The 17,436-nt window shown below is 28.2% G+C and overlaps 1 protein-coding gene across 1 annotated transcript in view; it reads left to right on the top strand.

Moving 5' to 3' along the window:
* Positions 1-228: 228 nt before the first annotated feature.
* The window catches only part of LOC107168336 (uncharacterized), a 268,417-nt gene continuing 251,209 nt past the window's right edge, over positions 229-17,436 (top strand). Inside the window, exon 1 of the mRNA XM_089221847.1 lies at positions 229-589. The gene's annotated coding sequence lies outside the window, so the exon portion shown is untranslated. The remainder of the gene's footprint in view (positions 590-17,436) is intronic.

Consider the following 17,436-nt stretch of genomic DNA (forward strand, 5'->3'; position numbering starts at 1 on the left):
TGTTGACAAGAAACCAGTTACCACTTACCATAATATGTTCACAACTTCACTACATAAATGAAAAAATATTAAAATAGATAATTTTTTTTTCCAGAAATCACGATTCACGGTTCGCGGAACAGCGTGAAGGCGCTATTATCCGTGGAAAGCGCAGAGCGTCGCGTACGCTCGGCACGCCACCGGTAACCAATGGCGGCGGTGGCGTCGGCGACAACTTTGAACTCGGCCGAAAGCGGCGAGCAGTCCGTTTAACGTGGTCGTATGGTTCGGCCGGCGCCCGTTCGACTTGAAGAACAAAGGAATTCGACACTCGTGTAGACGCGCACCGTATTTTGTTTCACGGGCTTTCCGATTTAATATAATAATATTATATTGATGTAATTCATTTTCATCATCGCCACCATCTCTGTGCCGTGGTCGTGTTGTAAATATAATTTGAAAAATTTAACTTCGCGCGGTTCCGTTACGACCGGAAAACACTCGTCCTACGTGAAACTACACTGCAACAGTCGTGTCACCTTATTTTCAGTGTGCGGATGACGTGCTGTCGTCAAACCCATCTTCGGCCGTCTGGACACTGCTTCGCAAGGTAAGTGCCCGCGGCTGATATTTTAAACACTTATTATTTATTATAGTATTGTAATAATTACTGTGATTGTTGAGTTACCGTAGTCGTAGAATACTAGTGAATTTTATACGTACCTATATAAAAAATAAATTATAATCAGGGGTGACATCGTTTCGGGATTTTTTCGCAACCTGAACCTGCAGGTTAGCATAATGAGAGTCCTCCAAAATAGATATAGGTAAAATCTGAGATTTGAAAATTATTACATCATTATTACTATCATAACCACATTCTAATAATTTTTCTTTAATGCGAAATGAAACGAGTACCGTCAAGTATCTAGGTGGAATGTAGGTAAATATTAAATTGAATACTATTACCTACTTATATTCTGAATTAAAAAAGATTTACTATTTATTTATTTACTTAAGTCTTAAAGTGTTCAGTTAGTTTAATAATATCTTTAGATAGTAAGAGAATAGGAATTCAAAAATGTATCTTTTTTATCAGTCTTATCATTAAAAATGTCTGAACATTTCTCAGGTTGGAAAGTTGTATAACCATTCCAATAAAAAAAAATCTTTGAGTTTATAGAGCATCTGAAGGATGCAATGCACACACTTGAATTTGACAAATTATATGCATACTACTTACTAATAATAAAATAATATTATCTATCATTGCAATTGTGTTTACGAATTGTCTAGGAGAATACATTTATAATTTTGTTTTGAGCTAATAATAGGTAGGTGGTATTTTAATGTCAGTGCTCAACAAATTATATAATATATATTATATTATATAGTATGTGCTAGGCATCATAACGGGATATTGTTTTTAAAATCATATTTTATTAAATATAATTTTAATTTAAGATTTTTTTAAAATTTTTTGCAAGTTTAGCTTTCTGGCACAATATATTCTTCTCGTTGGTACTAGTATCATAATGGGATTGACTCGCGGGCTCGGGGGATTATTGGATGCGAAAAAATGTAAAGACACGCGATGCTGCCGTCTCCGAAATACTACCAACCTACACATTATTTATTATATATTTTATCATTGAACTTTGACAATGAAGTTATGAGTTCTTGAGAAACATGTTATTTGTGAAGACTCATAATTTGAACCACTATTATACGTATTAATTTAAACCAAATAAATACAGAATATTGTGATAAATTTTGACTATGAAATAAAATATTTATGAAATCATAGAGTATCTATCTACCCGCAGCCACCTTAGACTTTGATCTGTTTTTAATCTGTAGAAGATATTTTATATTATCGTGTGCTTTTAAAGTGTGCTACGTTTGAATGAACACTAAATAGTTATAGATAAACGTTGTTTGAATGATATAAGATAAAGATCATGGGACCATTGCAGTGGAGGACGTATATACGAATACCAATACCACGATCGACAAGGCATGAACATATAATTTAGACTCGAAGCCTAGTAAAGCCCTGTTATTTGAATACAAAACGAGCAGTGTTAGGGTGTCGGGTTTAAGTAACTGAAAAAATTAAAAATTGTCTACGCTGTATCTAAAGATAAAATAATATTTAATTGGAACATTTTTTGACGCAACAACCAAACGAATATATTTTAATATACTGTGATCATGGTAAATGTCTGAGTGGTATATGTAATACGAGTGTCGAGTATACGACTGAGCGATTACATAAAATCAAATGTATTGTTATAATATTTTATGGGGGTTTTTAGAAACAAAATTAAGTTTACAATATTAATTTTTAAATGTTTTACAACCATAAAATTAATAATAAATCGAGTAATAAAACAACCTTAGTACAATATTTATCGCGTCATTAACTATAATAACTATCGATGCAAAATTAAAGTCTTATAATTACGAAAGCAAATACTGAAAACTACACGGAAAAGTAAATTTTTCATCTAAAATGAGTTTTTACATTGGTATCTAATTTTCTAATATATTTATCTTTCAATAATCTCAGCACTGACAACGAGTTGAACACTATATGTATATTATATGTTATTAATGTTGAATTTTATTACTCATAGTTTTATAATATTATATACTAAATATATACGTGATTTGCTAATAATTATTATATTCTATAGTCTATACATTTAATCTGTTAATTAAATATTATTGCAGTATCATCGAAAAACTTTCTATACCTATGTGTTTTTGAAATATAATATATATCTATAAATCACCTTTTTTTAATCATCCGTTGCTTCGTTAAGGTTGTATGCTCATTTTACACACTCTTCCTGACCCTCGTGTGTAATTTTGAAGAAAATAACATTTATAATGTAGATATAGTCATATAGAGGTATAAAATATATTGATATTGGCTGGGTATAGGTACTTAAAATTCACCGTGAAAGTTACCCAAAATGCAAAAACGATAATAACATTGAATTGGTGTATTGTACGGTATGTTAAGTAAGTCTAGCAACGCTAACAATAACCCAACAGGTTTTTTATACATTACAATAAGGTTACAAGTACCTATATACATAGATAGTAGAATAACATGAAACTCTTCTCGTGTATCGTATATATATATATATATTAAAGTATTCGACTGATTGAGACTTGTGATAAATTGAATATTAATAATAATATTGTTAAATCGCTATACAATTATGTGTGCATAACTACATTTATATACCTAATATAATTTAAATCACATTAGACAGTGTTTTGAAATAAAAATATTAACATTAAGTCATTAAAAATATATTTTCTTCTACAGAAAAGTGCTTTTAAAAATGTACCATTATTTTTAAAAGTTGTGGTAAAATAATTAATTATTTACAGTTTTTTTAAGACTTTTTTTCTCAGTTTTATTGTTGTATACCTATATTTGTTTTGTTTCTAAATCGGAATACTCAAAATAAAGCAGTTTATAATCTTACAAAATAAGAATTTAGAATTTCATTCTGAATTTTCTTTACTACCTAATGAAAATTATTTCAGACTTCAGTGCAAATTTTAAGACCATATTTTATATTGTTACTTACCGTGACGGTGCATACGAATTTAGTTAGTTTAAAGATCTAATAAAGAACACCGTAGCTTTACTTACTTACTTATTATATAGTATTATACTTAAAGTATATATATATTAAGTATTTAAGTACAATATTATGTTTTGGGCGCAACACAGCTATACAACAAAAAGTTTTTTTTTTTAAATAAACTATTTAATACTATAATAATATTTTATAATATATACACAAATGTTTGCTAAAATTCTTCTAATGATTCTTCAGTACTATCTATGCCTATATTTATGTTTTATTAAATAAATACTTGTTAAATATAAGATATTTCAACAACTAGCGAGTACAATTTTTAAATATTTTATACCTAGTCTACACTTTATAATATTATGTTTATAATCGTTGCATAATTGTTTAAGCTGTTTACTTTAAATTCCCTATTTTCCACCTTATTCGTTTAAGTACAAGTAAAATTAAAGAAGATACAAAAAAATTTATATTACTTAAATAATATTGTTTAATTACAAGATTCAAACGAATTATTACTTTTAATTATTATTCTTTAAAGTTTATAAAGATTGAATATTAACGATTTTAAATCGAATTTAATAAATATTTCAGTGTAAAGAAATCAATCCTAATGTCTACGATTATTCTGGAGTACTGAATTATAATGTAAATGCTTGTTTAAGCTTTTTTTAGATTGAAAATAGTCTTAATAGCGTTAAATTTTATTTACGTAAAATCATCTCTCGAGTCCTAGTTACCGAAGAAAACAAGGAAAAAGATAACTATACAAATGTTAATAACCGTTTTGGGCGACGGATCGTAGCGTTTTTTCAACGTCTGTTTGCTTGTTTATTTTTCAAATAATACAATTTCATTGGCCCTGAAACGCATATTCAACTTAACATTTAATGGTTATAGTGGGAGAGATGAAAAACGAAATAAGGAAAAATTTTTTAATATTATTTTAATCTAAAACTTCTTTGAGCTATCAAAATTCTCTGTTTGGATTTTACAAAAATCGTGTAAGATAATTCATCGCCGTATTTAGTAGGTACATCTAACGGTTATCTGTAACTGAGAATACTCAAAAACGATTATAAAAATGAAATATGTATAAATTGGATATCGCCCTCGTTATACCAGTAAAACATCGCTCTTATATCCATCAGTATACCACTTAAACTCCGCCTATACAAATCTAATCATATTGTCACTCATTGTAGTGTACAATAGTATTCTGTTGTAAGATAATATATAATAATTTTAATAATAATAATAATAATATATTAAAAATTTAAATAGTACCTTATTGAATACCCGTTAATAACACTGTAATTGGAGCTTATAAGATCTAAATAAAAAACAAATGGTAAAATAATTTTTTTTTTAATTTAATTTTATTGGCGAAATCTACAATATATACATATTCTTTGTACAATGAGTAGGTTTTATAAGAGACAGAAAAAAATAAGTTAAATAACACGAATCGAATGATTAGGGAGGATAACACCCTAAAAATAAAATGTAATGTTCATAGATATACAGTTTGTTTAAGATTTGAGGTGCCACTTCATACTTCAAACGGATAACCTTGAATTGAAATTGGGTTTTAGGAAGTGACAGGGAGATACCCAAGTACAAATTTTTAGGAAAATTTCAAATTTGTATTCCCTCGGTCCGTGCATCCGCAATACAACATTTAAACAGTAGGTAACTCACATTTTTTTCTATGTATTTAGGCAGAGTATTTATTTTTAAAACCATTTTTGTATAAAAACCTTTTTTCGAATATTGTAAAATCGGAAAAGCTACGGTTGGTATGATCAAATTTATTATTTATTAATAATTTGGTTTTATGGGCATTGCAAACGGACAATTATTTCAACCAAAATGTACCAATCTTTTGTCAATCATATACTGTTGGATCTTATGAAGCGATACAACCTCTGAAAGCTGATTTGAATTTTTAATGTGTCTATTTGAGATTTATCAAAACACTTTGTTAAACATATTGTTCCTCAACTTCAATACGTTTGTTTGGATATTTAAAATTTAGGAAAATGTTAATTATTAAAAAATGAAATGAAATATCTTAAAATGTGGTCTAATCGATCTTAAGTATACATAACAAATGAATTTTTCAGACATTTTATCGGGTTATGAGGCCCATCAGTAGAATCAACAAAAAGGACAAAAAGCAAATTAAGAATTTTAGCTATGGCTCGATTATAAAATGAACATCGTTAAAATTTCGTTTAGAGCAGATTATTCAAAAACATTAAATTTGATCATACTGTAATTTTTCACTAATAAAATGAGATGTATTGCGGAAGCGCATATCCAGAGGGAAATAAATTTTAAATTTAAAAAATAAAAGTACTCCCTAGCTATTATCACCTCCTGACTATCGCATTTTAATCCTAGGTGTTCCAGTTGAAATATTAAATGGTAGGTACCTTATTATGTCACGAACACACCGTATATCTATATTTATAACATTTTATTTTACCATTTGTTTTTTTATTTAGTTATCAAGTTTTGTATGTATAGCCGTATAGGTAGGTAACATAAATCATTATATTTTCATATTATGTAATTATATATATTTAATATTATTAACTACACGTTGAAGTGTCGTATGAGTGAGGCTATACTTGTAAATAAATCTTTTTATTCGAAAATGTCATAAAAATATCAAGTTTAATGTGAAAAAGATTTGGTGAGCTCATTTATGTGGTGGAGGGAGAGGGGTGAGTGAAAGAGGAAAAAGATACACATCCGTTCAAATCAATAGCGACGTATTATATTTGTATGTATATACTTACTACGGGCACCCCCGTAGGTTTCTGCCATGCCGTGGAGTGGGGGATGGTGGCACTTGTTCTCCGGACACCGTGACTTGCCCGGAGAAAAATGCCGCCCGATGGTCGAGGATCGAACCCGGTCCGACTGAGCCACAGCCGACGCGGTAGACCATCAATACGTATTGTTGGCTTATGAAATACGATATAGTTCTGAAACAAAGGAATGAGCGAAAAAATATACATCGATATGCATAATATCCGTTTCAGGTACGTAGGTTGGATGCGTATACAATATTATCATATTTCGATCTCGGAAAATATCAAAGAGCTTTTGTTAAAGAACGAAAATATGTATCACTGTAAATCAAGTCCATATACCTATAAACTTAAAACAAACGGTCTTTCTTTTTCCATAATTAAATCTTAAACGTTCTCCAGCGCGTATTTACCTTATTTATTTAGCATTTTTAACATTTTATTTTTTATTGAACTCTGGCGTTTTACCCAAGCGCGTACTGTACTCAGCTTAGATTATTGTTTTTTTTCCCTGTTCAAAATTTCAGTTGTCATTTAAATTCTAATAATATTACGGTAGACCATTGTGGATAATAATAAAATATAGTTACATAAAGTATGAGACTTTCGAGATTATACGAGTGATCGACACCAAACATCAGTACCTATACAATTTAGTATTATTTACAACAAATACGATTTTTACTAGAATTTTGAAGATCAAACAAACAACCGTTCGATTATAGAGAATTATAGAGCTCATTAATAATTTTAAGTGGTAATTATTATCGTAAACATAATACTATACAGTATACATCATCATAGAATTATTGTTAAATCGCTTTCTTATATTGTTCTGACGTAGATTATTTTATTATATATTATATTTAAACCTATTACCTATAGGCTATAGTATAGTCAGGATCAGCAATTTATTTAGTTAGGACTTGGATATTTTATTATAAAATCAACAGTTTACTACCTTTTTTCCATATCTACAGAACCGTTTTAATTTTTTCACGACTTTGCGCAACATTAAACAATCATCGAACTTGATAGGATAAGATGAAATAAATTTAATGGAAATTATATAAGTGTATATTTATAACTTTTTATGGAATCTGCAGAAGAGGCACATAATTTAGTGCATACATATTGACTTCGAGATAACCGTCAATGCTCGTGTGTGTATTATTATTTGTTTTGATTTTTTTTTTTTTAAGTAAACGTTTTATTTATTGTAATTTATTATCACTTGTTCTGTTTTTTTCTTCCGGTCGTGTCAAGTTACGACAAATGGTTTTTATTCGCTTTTTCTCACCATCAATCAAACAGCACATAACCAGCTGCTTTCGTAGTTTCATTGGTCGACGTTAAGTTATATCTAGAAATCATTACTCATTGGATTATTAGTCAGATTTCCCACTTGCCCCGAATCACTTCTACGTAAGGATTCATGAACGAGCTAGTATGAATAATATGAATGTCCATCCGCTTTGGCTGGGTGAATTTGAAATTCTTCTGAGGCGATTCTAATTTTCAATCCACTCATCCACCCACCCGAACACCATGAAAGGCATTTAACATCATATTTTTAACTACCTACATATCATTATAAATACTAAAATAACAGGTAATACTAAATTATTACTCAAAAGCTATTCCCTAACCCACCACCAACTCTTAAACACTCAGAGGCCACATCTCAATTACCATTTTATTTCCGATTATGTATACTTTCACTTGGAGGTATCCATATCGGCTTCAATCGAATGCCAGTGGTATATAGCAGGGATGGGCAACTGGTGGCCCGCGTACCTTTTTTATCTGGCCCGCGCTACATTTTCAAATTACTTCATATAAAACCTCATCCTCAAGTATCACATTAAATAATAATTGTAAACATAAATAAATAAAGATAAAAAATAAATGTTAGTAAATTTGAAGGATCTTTTTTTTTTTTTTGCTTTTTCCTGTGTACTGCGGCCCGCAGATTTTAAAGTACTTAAAAGTGGCCCACTAGTTACTTTGAGTTGCCCATCCCTGGTATATAGGTATCGGCTTCAATCGGATGCCAGTGGTATATAGGTATCGGCTCTCTATCAACAACATTTTCCTTTCCGTTTACAGGTTGAAGACTGGCTACAGCGAGGGGAAATTTTCTATAGGTATGATTAATAATATTGTTGACTATGAAAAATAAAAAATTTTAAGACAATTGTGTTGACTTTTTAAAAATATAAATAAAATAAATTTAATTGAATGTATATTAAGAAACTTATCCTTATGGCTTGAACTCGAAGGTACATTTTTGTATACTCTGTTCTGGAAATATCTCCTAATTTAAACTGATTAATAAATTGCTGAATAATATAAGAAATTTACAAAAATATTTTGTGGGTTTTTAGTTTTTTCTTTAATATCTTTGCTGCAAAGATTTATACACACATCACTCTGTATCTGCTTTAAAAATTCCATGAAATTGAAAATGTTAAGAAGTATCCGTGAACATAGCATTAAAATTTTAAATGGAAAGATTCGCAACAGTTCATGGTTGCGATCGCTTGTTCTTGGCATATCAGTCCACAGGTCCAGGGGGAAGTGTAAGTCATCTAAGTAATTGGAACAAATGTAGTGGGTTTCTGGGATCCCAGATTTGTAATAGGACGCAATACGGTCACTTAATCAACAGTATAAGGTCAAACACCCGGTCTCCTGGAGACAATACAGTATCATACTCGCCACGGCACTGCAGTTCATCCACGAATGTGTACTTTAAACGAACTGGGAGTTTTCAAATTAATCTCGTAAATCACCGATAACGACTGCATTCGCATTAAAACAGAATACGTAGCAGACGGCACGATTTAAAACAAAATTGAACGAAGAGGACGTATAATTGGTTGGGATTATAAAAAATCGCAAAATATACGATATTATTTTATGGCGGCCCAAAGACCAAATGGTAGATAAACGAAGAAAAACGACCTAATAGGATTTTAATGCAAAAGCCTCGTAATAAATTTAAAATATTTGAATTTCGGATATCTTTTTAGTATAGGCCATAGGGTGATTTTTTCAACAGCTATAACACTCGTCGTCGCATGAAACATTTAAATTTAAAAAATACTTTTTTCGACTTTGAAGTCATAAAATAAAACTACTATGATTTTAGATTCTGAGTGGAATGTATTGATTTTACCATGATGTGTGTGTGTTTTTTTTTTGTGTCTGTCATCACGTTTTGGGGCAGTAAAAATGCTTTGATTTTTGACTTCAGTACCTCGTTCGATCAGAAAGTGAATCACCGAATGTTTATATAAGTATACTCTATCCACCATGTAATTTTAAAAAATTTTCGACTTAAGTTGAACTATTCATAGGTATTTGAAATTTTCGAACGTTATTAGTTTTTTTAAAATTAATATCGATAAAAATTTATTTATTAGACAAAAAAGCTTGAAAATTTAATACAAGGCTCTTAAAATATTTTTACAATAGCAGTTGAAAAATAAAAGAAATTCATATTGAATTCTTTTTTATAAACATTCAAAGTTTAAATTTTGACAAAATACGTAAAAATCATAAAAATTCGTAAATTATTTTATGCAAGAAATTCATAAAAAATTTTGCTTTTATATCTAAGATTTGAAAATTTAATACAAGGCTCATAATATAGTTTTACAATAGCAATTGAAATATAAAAAAAATATATAGTCCCAATTTTTTTTTAAGCATTCAAAGTTTGAGCTTTGACAACATATTATGAAAAATCACGAAAATTCACAAATTATTTTAAGCTAGGAATTCCATAAAAAATTTTCTTTTTAAATCTAAGATTTGAAAATTTAATACAAGATTCCTTACAAGTTTGTCAATCTTTATCACAAATAAAAAGTCCACCGGAAATTCAAATTAAATTTTTATGAGCATTTGAAATTTAAATTTTTACAACATTAGATTTTCACTGGATTTCACATTTAGTGATTTTCTTATTTTGGTGTAATTCCAAAAGTCTAAAACAAATGACCGCAGATACTTTAAATTTTCACTGAACGTTTATATAGGCATTTTCTATATTTGATAAAATTTTCAAAATATTTAGATTTGTTTTGAGCTGTTATATGCGTAGTCATAATTTTTTTTTACAAGCATTCAAAGTTTGAATTTTGACAACATATGTAAAAATCACGAAAATCACGAAAATCACGAAAATTCGCAAATTATTTCAAACTAGAAATTCATAAACATTTTTCTTTTTAAATCTAAAATTTGAAAATTTTTAATAATCTATAATATAATAGATAAACCGTCTTCGCTCAGAATCGTTTTTCGTATACAATGATATAATATCATTGGATTCAAATTTAATTTCATCCATTACAGTAACCCACTTGTAACATATACTGTACAGCAGAGCGACATCCACGACTTGCCCGCCTTTTTTAAATTTAATTTTGTAACTTTTTACTGTATTTTTCAATATAGATACATTTTTTATTTTTATCTCACAACAGAATATTTTTCCGAGAATCTTAATGTATAAACTATTATTGACTTTCAAAATACTTGGTAGTGTATTTGGTTATTTGAAATACACAAGTAGGTACTCATTCTATATAAATTCAATTTTATGTATTCACTGAAGAATGTTCTGCTCTGAAATATTAAATTAAAAATGTACACAGTCATTCATAAATTAAAAACAAAAATTGTATCATCCGGTATATTATATGTGTATAGTTATTACGATCATCGTACGACACTATGACGGCGGATGGCCCGAGTGTTATTGATTTTTTAATTATAGTTTTATCAACACTGTTGTTAAAAATACTCGTGAAGTAAGCATTAATGCGATTGCGAGCACAAATAATAATTTGTGATTTTCAGCTTCATATATAGGAAAATACAAAATGAAACGGAATAAAAATTCATTCCAAGCGTGTTTCTGACAAGTTTTTGTCTTCTCTTGTGGCACGCAATGCGTTTTTAACGTTCACACAATATAACGAATTTTGTATTCAATTTCTAACAAGTTATGAGTTCGCTTTTCCCATTATTTGTATACTCCATGTTGTACTAATGTAATATTATATGTCGTAATATCGTAATAATTGCTACTAATTTATTTTTGCGGAGGTCGTTGACAGTCATAAAAAAGCAAAAAACCACAAAAAAAATCTTATTTTTAAAACCCCATAATATCTTTTTTTCTTTGCTTTAATATAATTTTGTAATCGCTCGCACACTATATATAATTAAAAAAAAAAAATAATAAATAAATAACATGCAGTTACATCTAAATGTGAACACATAGATCCCACACACCATACATATTTATTACGTCAGGGTCGGGGGTGTTGAACTTCTTTTAGAATTTTCGAAACAGCAACAATGTACAGCGAATGGACTAACTACAATATTTAGGTAGAGAGCAGGGGTGTCACTCCGGGTATCACCATTTATTTTTCGAGTCACGTGTCAAAATGTTTTTAAAAAAATTTACGTTTTTCACACGACGATGTCTGTTGGAATTTAAAAATTTCACTAACATTTCATACTATCAATATTCAATTATTATGATGCGTATTTTGTTAGTCTTAAATGATTTATTGAAAGATAAGCAGCATTAGCTTTGTCCAACAATGTTTTGATTTGAAATAATTCTCTGTGAAAAATAATCTTTTACATAACGTAAATTTTGAGTTAATTCGGAATGAGCCACTTTTATCTTTTTTTAATACAGTATATTATATTATGTATGGTGTCTTATATATTTTGTGTCATAAGAATGGTGGTATTTTGTCGGTTTTAGGGTTCCGTACCTCAAAAGAAAAAAACGGAACCCTTATAGGATCACTTTGTTGTCCGTCCGTCCGTCTGTCAAGACCGTTTTTCTCAGGAACGCATGGAGGTATCAAACTGAAATTTATATATGATATTCAGGTCTACTGTCCCTGGAAGCTGTAGAAAAATCAACCTTCTAAGCCAACGAAATCAAAAGATACAGCCATTTAGGCCGCAAATTTTCGAAACTCGCACGGGAATCAAAATCTACAGGGTACTTCCCGTGAACTTAGAATCTTGAAATTTAGTACGAAGTTACGTCTTATAGTACAGATATAGGAAAAATTACAAAAACCGTAAATTTTTAGTTTCATCATATAAAAAAAAAAATATTTTTGAAAAATATTTTTGACAATTTTGAAAATTTCAAAGTTACTACTCCTTATCGCATGAACGCGTTGAGGTATTAAATTAAAATTCATATTAAATACTTAAGTCTATAATACCTTTAAACTGTAACAAAATCAAACTTTTATGTCAACGCAATCGAAAGAAATAATAACAATTTAAGCCGCATATTTTCAAACTCGCGACTACTTGCGAGGGAATCAAAACCTATAGGGTACTTCAAGTTGATTTAGAATCTCGAAGTTCGGTATGAAGCAATGTTTTATCGCACATATAACAGAAAAATTCCGAAAACCTTAAATTTTTAGTTAGATCACATATTTTTTTTTTCAAATAATTTTATACCTTGTATATATTCTGTTTCACATTTACTCATTGTGCCTAAGGTATAGATTGTAAATTTCTTTAAAAAAAAAAAAAATTTTTAAACTTCTAGTCTTTTTCCTCATGAACGCGTATTTATCTACGTATTTATCTATCGTATTTATTTATCTTCCAGCTTTCAATATTTTAATGTTATAAATTTCATTTTGCAATAAAATATACCATAACTATGACTCGATTGTCGTGATGGGTGAACTTTTACTTATATACCTACAGGTTTGTACGGAGCCCTCGGTGCGCGAGTCCAACTCGCACTTGACCGGTTTTTTACAAGATTCCCATCATCCCATCATTTTCGTTATTCAATATTTGCAAGACTATGGGTAACAGATATAGACCATTATACAGACGCACTAGCTGTATAGTTTTGGCGGGGGTAGGTGGTAATACATGTATAAAACCACACCTAAAACGTGCGAGTAAAATAGCGCAGGTGTATATTTTTTATAATACTAGTCGAATGGCGTTTAAGACGAGTATAATAGTAATCTGTTTAAAAAACAGCATTTTACGATGTTCTTGCGGTTACGTATACATTGATTAATATATACGTGTGTGTGATTATGTATATAACATTACGAGTATAATAGGAGAGGTGTAATGAATTATTACGCCCATTAAAAAATATTTACGTCACGGTCGATAATAATTCATGTTTCTTAAATTAATTAATTAACGTTATTAATATTATAATATACATGCGCGATATGTCTGTGAAAATTAATAGAAGCTGTGGTGGAACAAATTCGTATTTTTTCCTTCAAAATAGAATTTACATCATATCATCATAGATTTGATTGTATCATATACAGGGCGATTTTTTTATCATGAACCACTCATTATTTCAAAAAGTATCAATGTTTTTGAAAACATTTTTTTACAAAGTTTCATGTTGTTAAAAAAACAACGTTTTTATAAAAAAATTATATTTTTTAATATTTTTTATCCTTATACTTTTTGAAGTTTTTTACTTTTTTGAATGGCAACCTAGAGTTTTAATTTCATATTCCAAAGCAGAATATTTTTCTAAGTATTTTGATACGTAAAAATCGAATTTTGGACGAGTAGTTTATGAGTTATAAGTATTTAAAGTTTAGATTGGCGGAGTGGAGTGGTACGGGGTTACCCCGCAAAATGTTTGTCCACTACTCCGCTTATCTAAACTTTAAATACTTATAACTCATGAACTATTCGTCCAAAATTCGATTTTTACGTATCAAAATACTTAGAAAAATATTCTGCTTTGGAATATGAAATTAAAACTCTAGGTTGCCATTCAAAAAAGTAAAAAACTTAAAAAATTATAAGGATAAAAAATATTAAAAAATATAATTTTTTCATAAAAACGTTGTTTTTTTAACAATATGAAACTTTGTAAAAAAATATTTTAAAAAACATTGATACTTTTTGAAATAATGAGTGGTTCATGATAAAAAAATCACCCTGTATTATTCAAACGGTTAATGAACTTGTAGAAAACCACTATTAAAAGTTATACTTAATATTATCCAACAACTTTAACACTCTCATTAATGACATTATACGTGTCTTCCCTGTCTATATTTAAAAATATCCACCGTTGTATTGATAGCAATTGGTCCACGTACCTAAATATAATTTATTTTAAAATTATAGAAACTTTTATCAAACATGGAACTGGATGGAAGGTGTATAAAAATAATAAATATCAATATAATTCGTAAAATTCAAATTTATCTAATATTTTTATAATTAATTATATAATACAATATCAAAAACAAACTATAAAAAAATTAGAAATATACAGCTAACATAATTTTTATAAAAATAAATATGTCACTTACAAGTGACAGACTTTTTTGAATGAATAATAATGAATTGCAATGGATAATAATAATTGTGAGCAATTAAAATAAATTTTATGCTTTTTACTTATATATACTTAGATTTAAAATCTTGTGATTTAAATATTGTAATATATAATATCATACTTTGATTAATGTTTAAAATTAAAAATACACAGGTTTTTGTGTTTCTACATTTACTTAATTAAATTAGGTCTATATTTATTTACCCATACTACTATATAATCATTATTAATTATTATCTGTTTATTTTATTTCTGTATCATGTTTGTTATTTTACTATACGAATTGAATATTTTATTGTTACATACCTACATATAACTGTTGAGCTTTAATAGTTGTTTATTGAAGCTTATTATAAAAAATGATAAAATGTTTACTGTTTTGTAATAATTTTTTCTTCAAATTTTGGTACCATGAGTATCGGTTATCATTATTTATTTTCCCCGGTCTCTTTAAAATTAAAAATTATTTATAAGATTTATAATGTATATTTTACCGCAATTATATTATATTTTTTTTTATATATTTCAATTCCTATAGTATTTTTGAAAAAGTTATTCTTTCATCGATAAGATCCAAAACTTGAAATATTATATCATGTAGTATTATAGTGACCGAGTAAATTTCGAATGTCTTCCGCAATTTACTTGAAATGAAAAGTAAATCGCATGGATGAATATTTTACTACGAAAATATCCAATAAAAAATAATATGATTGTATATATGTGTGTGTCTGTATATAGTGCATACTGCATAGGTTTAATATATATATTACAAGCTATAGAGCTATAATAAGCCAAAGCGAAATTGTGATGAAAAAATAAATAAATGTGCAATAAATTGTTATACGTTTTTGGGAGCGGACAAATGAAAAAGAAACATACCTATAATAAACCGAATTATATTTTTTTATACATACTGCTCTTGATTGCACTTCTCTTGAAAATATTTACGGTTGACTGAAGTTTTTCCTTACGCGCTAATGAAAATACTTAATAAGTATAGGTTTTATATATTTTAGAAAAATATAATATCAATCACTCCTATTCAAAGTACCGTTTAGACTAGATATTATCAATATTTTAATTTTTATTGGTGAATTATACGAAACTTTTCACGACAAACTAGTTTTCTATAGCCTGCAGAAATAACATTTTCGCAATTCATTCGGATATTATTTAGTAGATTGCCGTTATGTATTGAATGTAAACAAGATAGTATCATAATATATGATTATTATATATATATATATATATTATATATATATATATATATATATATATATATATATATATTATATATAGTATACATTAAATGTTCGCTTCACATCATGTACAGTTAATAAACGCATCTGTCGGTCTTTCCGAAATAAATTCCTTGTATAACATACACTTTGGCTTACACGTTCGATTTATCGATAGATGACACGCTTATATAATTAAATTTTTATAAGCATTTGAATTTCAAATATTAACAAAAATTCGTTAAAAGTTAAAACCATGAATATTTGCGAATTATTTTGTAGTTCAAAATTCATAAGATTGTTGGTATTTATATCTAAGATTATAAAATCTAACACCAAGTTTTCCATAAGTTTTGCTTCAAATTTTCTCTATAGCTATTTGAAGCATCATTATAGGAAAAATGTTTTGAGGGTTTGAGTTTTAAATTATTATGAAATCGCGTAATGATAACGATTTATCCTCAAACAAGGTATATGTATATCTATGATTATAATATAAGGTATTATGAATTATGATAACTACATGATAACTACACTAATTGATTAACCATGCCTTATGCAAAATGCGTCTTAATTGAAAAATAAAATATTTGTTTCAAAATAGAATATATGACAATATTTAAATATAATATATCCTAGACTGACAAATCATCTCCGTTCAGAATCGTTTTTCGTATACAATGATACCTATCATCATTGCATTCAAATCTAACCTACACGAGTCAGAGGTCCACCCCACCACCTAAAGTACAGTAGAGCGATACCCACTTTCCCGCTTTTTTTTTAATTATGACGATGGGATACGAACCCCAAATTAGGATTTTGTCATAACTCATCATTAAGACATGGTATGCGCAGGTTGTATAATAAACAAGCTAATAAATGTTGTTGAAAATTATTATTTACTTTATACAAGTTTTTACCGTTATACTATGTATGACTTAAGTCTGGTAAACGCAGCTATCATTATTGCTTGGTTATTCTTATAATAATATGATTATATTATATTTAATAATACATTTCCAATACAATTTATATATTACTAAAGAAGTAAAGAGTTTTGTGTGGTAAATTTATTTAAAAAGTAGTATACTATTATTTAATAAATATTTTAACAAAATCCTTTTTTTATGATTATAATAGTTTAAAAATAAGTAAGCAATAATAGTGACAATGAGTCAATGTATATCGCTACTAAAATCTTATGTTAGTGCAAAATGTGTATTAAGTATGGGTGGGAGTTGATTATCCTAAAAATTGCTTTAATACCCTGAAATTCTGAATAATGCTCTAAAAAATGCAATTTATTTTTATTTTTATCTATATTTATATAAAATTAAATATACATTTCGTATAAATGATAA

This window comes from Diuraphis noxia, unplaced genomic scaffold (assembly GCF_037042655.1).
Source record: "Diuraphis noxia isolate RWA-SAM2 unplaced genomic scaffold, SU_Dnox_SAM2 contig0003, whole genome shotgun sequence".
In the NCBI taxonomy this organism is placed as follows: Eukaryota; Metazoa; Arthropoda; class Insecta; order Hemiptera; family Aphididae; genus Diuraphis; species Diuraphis noxia.